Below are 8,672 nucleotides of genomic sequence, written 5' to 3'. Positions count from 1 at the left end.
AAACAGTTGATTCAAAGGCTACATTCCACCTGTTCTCTGTTCGTTGTAATTCACTTGTTAATTTCAGAGATAGTCATTTCTGAGATTTTCTGGCACCATCCCCAAAGTCTGGATTACTTCATTCCTATGGTGGTTGTGCACTCAAGGACAGGTAAATCTGCCTAACATGGGGGCAGAAAGGCAATCCTATTTCCCCAGAGATTAGGGAGGAGGAAAGATTAGGGAGGCACAGGGAGAGAGGAAGAGAAACACAGCCATTTTAAAAATACGTTGCAGTTGGAGAGCAGCAAGGGTTACATTCAAAGCATAAAGTGGACCACTGTTATAGGCAGGGGACAATGTCAGGACAAGCTAACTTAGAGCAAAGTAGGGTTTTCCAGGCAATAACAGGGAATAACAAAACTTTCAAACATTGGTCAGATTATCTGGAGTCAAGAATGACTGTAGGTATTTTAGACAGGTTAGATTATTAATCCTCCCAAAAAGTATGATTCAAAAATTACACCATCTCCATTATACCTGAGGAAATGGGGCATAGGAAGATTGGGAAACTGGTCCAAGGTCAACCAGTTTACAAGTTTCAGAACTGGGATTTATTATTATTATTATTATTATTATTATTGTTATTATTATCATTACTATTATTATTTTAGTTTTGTGGTGCTGAGATTGAACCCAGGGACTCTCTACTACTGAACTACCTCCCCAACCCTTTAATTCTTTATTTTGAGACAGGGTCTTACTAAGCTGCTGAATCTGACTTGGAACGTGCAGTCCTCCTGTAACAGGGGTTCACTTGATGCTTTGACTATATCCCTTGTCACTTTGAAACTTACAGGGTTTTTTCTTTCTCCCAACCTTTTCCTTGACCTTCTCCCTGATCTTCTTTTCCCTAACCTTCTCCTCCCTGGTTTTTCCCTGATTTTCTTCCTGATCTCTCCTCCCTAATCTCATTTTATCTGAATTGCCTCTTTAAAAGCCCCCTGTTCCTGTTAAGGGACAGAATCACAGCCTTTGTGATAGGAGTCCCCTGTATTTCCCTTTGCTAGCAAAGCAATAAACCTTCTTTTTCCTTTTTTCTCCAAATCATGTCCTCATTATTGAATTGGCATCAGGGGCAAGGACCAAGCTTTCAGCAACACTCCTGCCTCAGTCTTCCCAGTTCACACCACTGCACCCAGCTGGAGCTGGGATTTAAATGAGCTGGGTGTCCTCAGAGTCTCATTCTCAACTACTGTATTATACAGCTTCTCAGAAGGGCCAAGTATGAACAGGGTGCAGTGGTACAGACCTGGAATCCCAGGAACTTGGGAGGCTGAGGCAGGAGCATCACAAATTAAGGCCAGTGTGAGCAACTTAGCGAGACCTGACTCAGAATAAAAGGACTGGGGATATAACTCAGTGATAAAGTGCCCCGAGTTCAATCCCCAGTACCAAACAAGAAAGAAAAGAACAAAAAACAAAAAAATGAAGAAGAAAGAAACTTTTGTGTCTTACCTCTCCCAAGTCATAAATTTTGACAGAGTTTACAAGGAGGTGAAAGGTCCCGGGTGGCAAACATTATGATCCTTATCTACAGTAAGCCTACATTATGGTCTGCCTTCTCCTGGGCCCCATTACAAAACTGAACCTCCTTCTGGAATAAAACGTTTTACGTCAGTAACTTAATTCTATTTTATTTTAAAATATGGAACGCTTCATGAATTTGCATTTCATTCATGCACAGGGGCTGTGCTCATCTTCTCTGAATTGTTCCAAAGTTAGTATTTATGCTGCTGAAGCAAGCACTACATTAGTCACTTTAAAAATAGACTGCAAGTAAATTCACCTATCACCAGTGTAACAAGCCAACAGGACAAAACACAATTTCTGCTTTGTAATTCCCTTCTCAATGCAAGCTCTTGCCAGAGGGCAAGTCTTAGTCAAATTCACCCGTCAGGCTCAATTTCTATTCTGCTCTGAACCTAATTGCTCATTTTCTCCTACTTTGCTTCAGGGAGAATGATAAGTCCTCCCTTATCTTTTGCACACAGCAGTTCCCAGTACCTGGGTCGTGCAAAGTCAGAAACTCATACTCATTTGTACAGCATGAGACAAATCAAAACAGAAAAACAAATTTTGTTCAACTAATTTAAGGTCCTCCAAACAGAAATTAGTAAAAGCATCTTTAAAATATTTAATATAGATGAACTATGTACAAAGAGGCAGTGTGGCAAGAGGATGTGCTTTGGAGACTGAGTGGGCAGGGTTCACATCTCTACTGTCCACTCTGTGGCCTGAGGTTCTCTGTGCTTCAGAATTTCCTCATCTGCAAACACAGAAGATTGCCTACATCAAAGGGCTGTTGCATGGTTGCGTCTACGTTTTCTGTAAAAGTTGATTTCTAACAAATATTATTGGCTGGCAAATAAATATTTATGGAGTGGGCAGTGGGGAAAACACATTAGGTGTCATTGGGTTTGTAGTGCTCAGTGGGCCGTCCAGCAAGAGGTTGTGGCGCGGCAGTTCCACAGCTGCCCACAAAACGCTCTGCCCACGTAAACCCACCAGGTGTCAGCTGGACCCGGCAGGCAGCAGGCAGGTGCTGGATTTGCCCTGCAGTCTGGCTCTCCCCTCGGGCTGCCTAGGACCAATGCACCCTACGACTTCGTGGGGCTCCTTCCTGGGCCTAGGCTGCAGAATACGCCTGTGGGGAAGGCAAGGAGGCATGAGAGCACCCCAGCCGTCAGTCTGCCATCCTAGCCAGCCATTGGTCCACCTGTCGGCTTGTGCTTGGCAGCCATTGGCTTAATCCAATGCCCACGAATTTTAACTGCTCAGCAATTGGCCCCATGGTCCTTAGCCCGGGAAATTCAACTATTTAGGCGAAGCTCCCCCGCCATGCTCCCTCACCTGCTCTCTCTTTCTCTCTCTCTCTCTTCAGAGCAGACACTGTAAGTCTGCCTAGTAAAATCTCCTGTGTGAGTTCTCACATCTGGAGTGGTTTGTCTGGGCGTCTTTTCACTTTTCAGGGTTCAACTTCATTTTCTGTTTCTGAGAGGGAACTAGAACAGTGACTGAGAACATAAACCTTAGAGTCCGACTGCAGGCATTCAAGTTCCAGCTTCATCACTGGTAGTTACTTAAGCCTCCTGTGCTTCACCTAGTAAAATGGGGATGACAGTTATAACCTGTCTCATAGGGTTATGAGGATTAGTCAAGTTGGAACACGTAGAGCATTTAGAACAGTGTGGGGATGGAGTGAGCACTTGAAAGGGTTCTGGCTAGGCCAAGGTACCCTAATAGTTGGTAAAACATCAGTCTAGAGAACGCTTGTTCCATTTTATGAAACAGTGTTGTCAGTTCTAGGACTGCAAATAAAGTCAACTTGGACCTTAAACACAAACAAATAAAAGTACACCAATCTAGCTGTGAGGAAATTTTTTGATGGGATTTACATTTAAATCAACAGACTGAACAAAGTAGATTTTACCCTCCAATCAGTTGAAGGACTTAAGACAAAAAGTCCGAAGTGCCGTGAGGAAAAAGGAATTCTAAAGAACAAATTTTCTACACTTTTTTTGGAATGTAACAGGCAACTCCAAATGTTCCAAAATCTTTACCGTGTTTTTTGTTTGTTTGTTTGGTACTGGGGATCTAACCTAGGGACACTTTAATACTGAGTGACATACCCAGCCTGTTTTTATTTTTAATTTTGAAACAGGGTGTCACTAAGTTGCTGAGGCTGCCCTTGAACTTGTGTAATCCTCTTGCCTCAGTCTCCTGAGCTGCTGGGATCACAGGTGTGTGTGACCATGCCCAGCCCCAAATCCTTTACTTTTTGCAATGTTTGGGATTAAATCCAGGACCTCACGCATGCTAGACATAGCACTCTACCATTGAGTCACATCTCCAGCCCAGGAATAAGGAATTTTGCCTCTACATTGTCAGCAATATCAACTCTTCCCCCGGGTTCCTGATAGGCTGCTGTTGACCTTCCCTATAGAGTTTGTACTTGCCAGCCCCATTAATTCTTTAAAATAAGTATCTGCTTGTACCATAGAGTGATACTATATCCTGGTTCTTAGTTAAGAGTACAAGCAAGCTGGGCATGGTGGTGCACACCTGTAATCCCAGCGACTCAGGAGGCTGAGGAAGGAGGATCACAAGTTCAAGGCTAGCCTCAGCAACTTACTGAGACTCCCATCTCAAAATAAGAAAAAAAGTAAAAAGGGCTGGGGATATGGTTCAAGCACTCCTGGATTAAATTCTTTATATAAAAAAAAAAAAAAAAAAAAAAAAGATTTGTTTCCCCCTGAAAGTGGGAGTTTGTAAAGCTTTGTGGAACTATGTTGTAAAATTAAAAAAAAAAAAATTTCAATGGGTATAGGATTAATTATAAGAGGGAGAAACCAGGATAAGAGAGAAAAAGTAGAAAATATGACATTTTCTTGCATTATGCAGTTCTATACAGTTCATTACCAGAAGAACAGTATGTTTCTTTGCAGGTTACACTGGTCACATTTCAGGCTATACAGAGCTCCTCCATGGGTGCAGACTGGTGCCCCTCCTTTGGTCTCCTTCCTTACTTCTTTGTTATGACCCAGCTTTTCCTCCCAGGTCCCAGCTTCTTGTCTCATCTGATGGTCTCATGTGGGACAAATTAGAAAACACCAATGATATATAATGGGAGCGGGGATGGGGAGGGAGAGAAGAACAGGGGAACTCTGGATTATGTAGAAGGAAATGAGAGGGAGGGGGGTATGAAAAATAGTGGACTGAGACAGACATCATTACCCTATGTACATGTATGATTACACGAATGGTATGAATCTACATCGTGTACAACCATAGGAACGAAATTATGTACCCCATTGTGTACAATGAATCAAAATGCAGTCTGTAAAAAAATTAAAATATAAATAAGAAAATGATAATAAAAAATAAATAAAATAAAATAAAATAGCAACAATTGGGAAAAAAAAGAAAGCAATTTAGCAAGGTCCTAAAGCAATTCAGCAAGACCCTGTACCTAAGTAAAATATTAAAAAGGAAAAAAAAAAAAAAAAAACACCAGTATAGTTCTTTACTTACTGGGTAAAGTATTTCCTGGTTTCACCTTGGGAGGAAGACTATAGATTATTTACTTCTTATTAAAGCTTCTTCAAGAAATAGATCTCTCTCTCTCTCTCATACTTCTCATGGCATAACTATTAGGTGTTATTTACTTATTTTAACTTCTGAAGCTTTTTTTCTTCAGTATTTTTGTAAATAAAAATCTAGATTGCCAATGCCAAAATCAAGTATAAAAAGAACTGGTTTTAAAGTCTATATTTAACATTGCTAGGGAAAGAAACACAGTTGGTTACTTTCCCAGAGTATGCTAATTAGCTGGAAAAATAATACTTTCTTTTATGCTATTGGAAGACAAAGTGACCAATGGAAAAGCAGTTCAGCACCTACACCCACTTTATGTACAAAATAGAGGTCTGCTTGTGCATGCCAATAACTCATGCCTGTGGTTGCCTGACAACCAGTAACAAACGTGCCTTTCATCACTTCTTACAATGTTACCTTGAGATTTCCAAACTCTAATCTGAATGGGACTCAGAATAGAGCAATTAATTTAGAAAACTAGATATCATTTCCAACAGGTTGTAAGCATCCATGCTTCTATTACAGATTTTGAAGACAATGGTAGTTTTTCTCATTACTATGTGCATTCCTTTGTTATTATGCACTCGTTATACATTCATTTCATTCCACTGACAAAAAAGTACTGAATATTCTTTATGAGGATTAAAAGGGCATTTTTGGCTTGTTTTGGCCATATCTTAATAAATTTAGCAGATATTTAGGATTAAATAATGTGCTTTAGATACTCAAAGATATAATTTTCCTTGTGTAACTTGGTACCATTTCCCACAGCTAGAAGGGTACAATATTAATTTCAATTTCTTTGTATGTTGTTTTATAGGGTTTCCAAGTGTTTTCATTATTTTTTAAACTGTATGTTTATAGGTTCCTTTCTTGCACTATAAAAATCTTCAAAGAATAAAAACACTGCTTATTTTTATGGGACACATAGTCTCTGCCTAATTGAGTTCTTGCAGCAATTTGTAAGTCAGTCAGAGCAAGTTATATTGGTGCTACTCTATAGATGATAAAACAAAGACTCAAGGAAGTTAGTTACTTGCCTGTAGCCCTACATTGGTCAAGAGTAATTTTGGAGCCCTCCAGGGGCTCAAATATAGGAAATATTTTCTGTTTCCAAAATACTTCTCAAGAGTTAGAGACTTGTTTCCTCTTTCCCTGTTCTTTCTTGGCAGTCTTGTATAATATTCAACAACTGAATAATAGCACTATACTTTTCCAATTGCAGCATTCATTATTCTTAGATACATGCCAATTATTTCTCTTTGCCCCTTTCAATTTTCAGAATAGACAATGTTTACATTGTTCATTCATTGCTATAAACCCAGAGCCTAACATACTGCCTGATATATAATCAGAACTTCATAATATTTTTTGAGTAAATGAAAGAATATCCCTCTTAGTTAGCATGTGCAAGGCTCTGGGTTCTACTCCCAGCTTGGGAAAATGTTGGGACTAATGACATGTTAACTAACTCAGGCTGACTCCTTACTTCCTGGTGGGTGAGCAAGATCAAGGCCTCGAAGGCAGTTTCAAAAGTTAATGATGATAAATCGGACCATCAGGGATTGGTTACACAGTTCCGAGAACGTGATCAGCTCGTGCTTACCATATAGTCCTATGGGACTCTCCTCTGCTTGAACCCCATGCCTTGCTGACTTTTAAGCTGATTGGTTCCCGCCTAGCCTTCACCCTACATAAAAGCTGTGCGACTTCCTCAATAAACGAGTTCCTGCTGTGACTGATCTCCCTGATGCCTCTGATTGTTCTCCGCCTGGGGGGCTGGGTGCGGGTGGTCAGTTGGCCCTACCTTTCCCAGTCTGGCCTTGTTGGGGAGTGTCCCCTTCCCTTGTCACTGGTCGAGAAGAGCAAGGGGCTTAAGACCCCAACAGGAAAACAATTTTTTTTCTTCTTAGATTACAATTGTCCCAAGGAAAATCCAATCAGATGTCTGTGTCAGTTGAGACGAGTTAGGTAAAGTTAGAGGTTAATATGCGGTAATGCGTAGCATCAAAATATTGGTGTCTTAAAACAACAAAGATTTGTTTCTTGCTCACACTGCATGGTCATCATGAGCTGGTAGTGGGATTCTCTCCTTCATAGTCACTTGGGGATCCAGATGGAAGAGGTAACCATTATTTGAAACATTTTACTTTACAATAACAGAAGAAAGGAAGCGTCTGAAGGTCTTGAACAGGGACATTACATTCTCCTAGTCAGCACTTAAAATTCTTTGACCAGAAATAGTCACGGCTCCCCACTTCTCTGGCACCACACATAAAGGAGCCTGGAAACTGCCTCAGCGGTAAAGAGCAGTAAATATTTGAGCAACAGTGCTAATAATGACTATCATATATTATTTCCCTAATTTTGAGCTTTTGTAATTTAGATAAGAAAAAGAAATTTTTGTTTATTATCTTTGTTGCAAATTATACTTACAAAACATAATTACCTTCACAACAGCACTAATGAGAAACAGATACTTGGTGAAATTAAATATTTGAATAAGGTCAAATGAGATAATTATCAAAGGTGGAAATGGAAAGATAATTCAATCTCTGTGCCACTGATACTGGATGAAACTTACTTGTTCCATATTTGTGGAGGTAAATTACATGTGGGGGATGCAATAAACATTTTAAAATAAAATCATTTCAAGTTTAATTGGGCCCAAGAACAAGATTCAAACATTCTGTGTCAGTGTGTTGGCAATAATTCTGGTAAGACAGAAGAGACATCTGGGCTAGCAATTCAGGATAGATCAGCCTGAACCATAGAAAAATACGTGCTATTATCCTGGGCCCATGTTTTAAGTAAGAAGCCAAAAGTAGCATATAGATACTTACCTAGGAAATTGTTGATTGAGAGTGTGCAAAAATATCTATCTCTATTTTTTTCCTTTCCTTTCCTTTTAAATTTTTTAATCTCCCTCTCCCCCTTTCTTTCTTTTTCTTTTTTCCCAAGTTGTGGTCTGTGTTACGCAGTCTTGCCTATACTCATGAGTCCAGGTAAAACTCCTGCTTTAGCCTCCTCAGTAGCTGGAATGACTGGCGTGCACCACCATGTCTGGCTTTCCATTTTTAATTTTTACATAAGAAATAAATTGGGGTTTTTCTCTCCCGGATTCGCTTTCTTTCTCCTCGCTTTCCACTCTCTCTAGCGCGGGCCCTTTTCTTTCCTTTCTTTTCCTCTCATTTTCTCTCTTACCCTGCAGGGAGACACTCTGTCTGCTTAATAAACTCCCTTATGTGATTTCCCGGGTCCGGAGTGGTTTTCGTGGGATCCCTTACATTGGTGCCGTGACTCGGATGGGTCCTTCCACTGCCTCTTAAGCGAGTGGAACCCTATCTAAGCCCCAGTGTGCCCCCCGAACACAGCTCACCTTCCATTCTGCATGGACGCTCTGCTCTGCATTCATCACCGAACTGCAGATTGGTGAGTCCTCTAGGCCGGTTCCCCTAGGCCAATCTATCCGGGACCCTTGAGGCAGCTGAGGGGTGGGGGTACCCCCAGCCACAACTTGTATAGTTACGGCTGGC

At 40.6% G+C, this 8,672-nt stretch overlaps 1 non-coding gene across 1 annotated transcript; it reads right to left on the bottom strand.

Annotated features, from left to right (window-relative positions):
- Positions 1-1,681: 1,681 nt before the first annotated feature.
- Positions 1,682-1,788, bottom strand: LOC124995217 (U6 spliceosomal RNA). The gene has a single exon (XR_007110684.1). It is a non-coding gene; the product is annotated as a U6 spliceosomal RNA (small nuclear RNA).
- Between the last annotated feature and the right edge of the window lie 6,884 nt (positions 1,789-8,672).

The sequence above is a fragment of the Sciurus carolinensis genome, chromosome 10 (assembly GCF_902686445.1).
Source record: "Sciurus carolinensis chromosome 10, mSciCar1.2, whole genome shotgun sequence".
NCBI classification, from domain to species: domain Eukaryota; kingdom Metazoa; phylum Chordata; class Mammalia; order Rodentia; family Sciuridae; genus Sciurus; species Sciurus carolinensis.
Note: the sequence above shows the minus strand (reverse complement) of the source record. Positions and strands in the feature narration are given on the sequence as shown.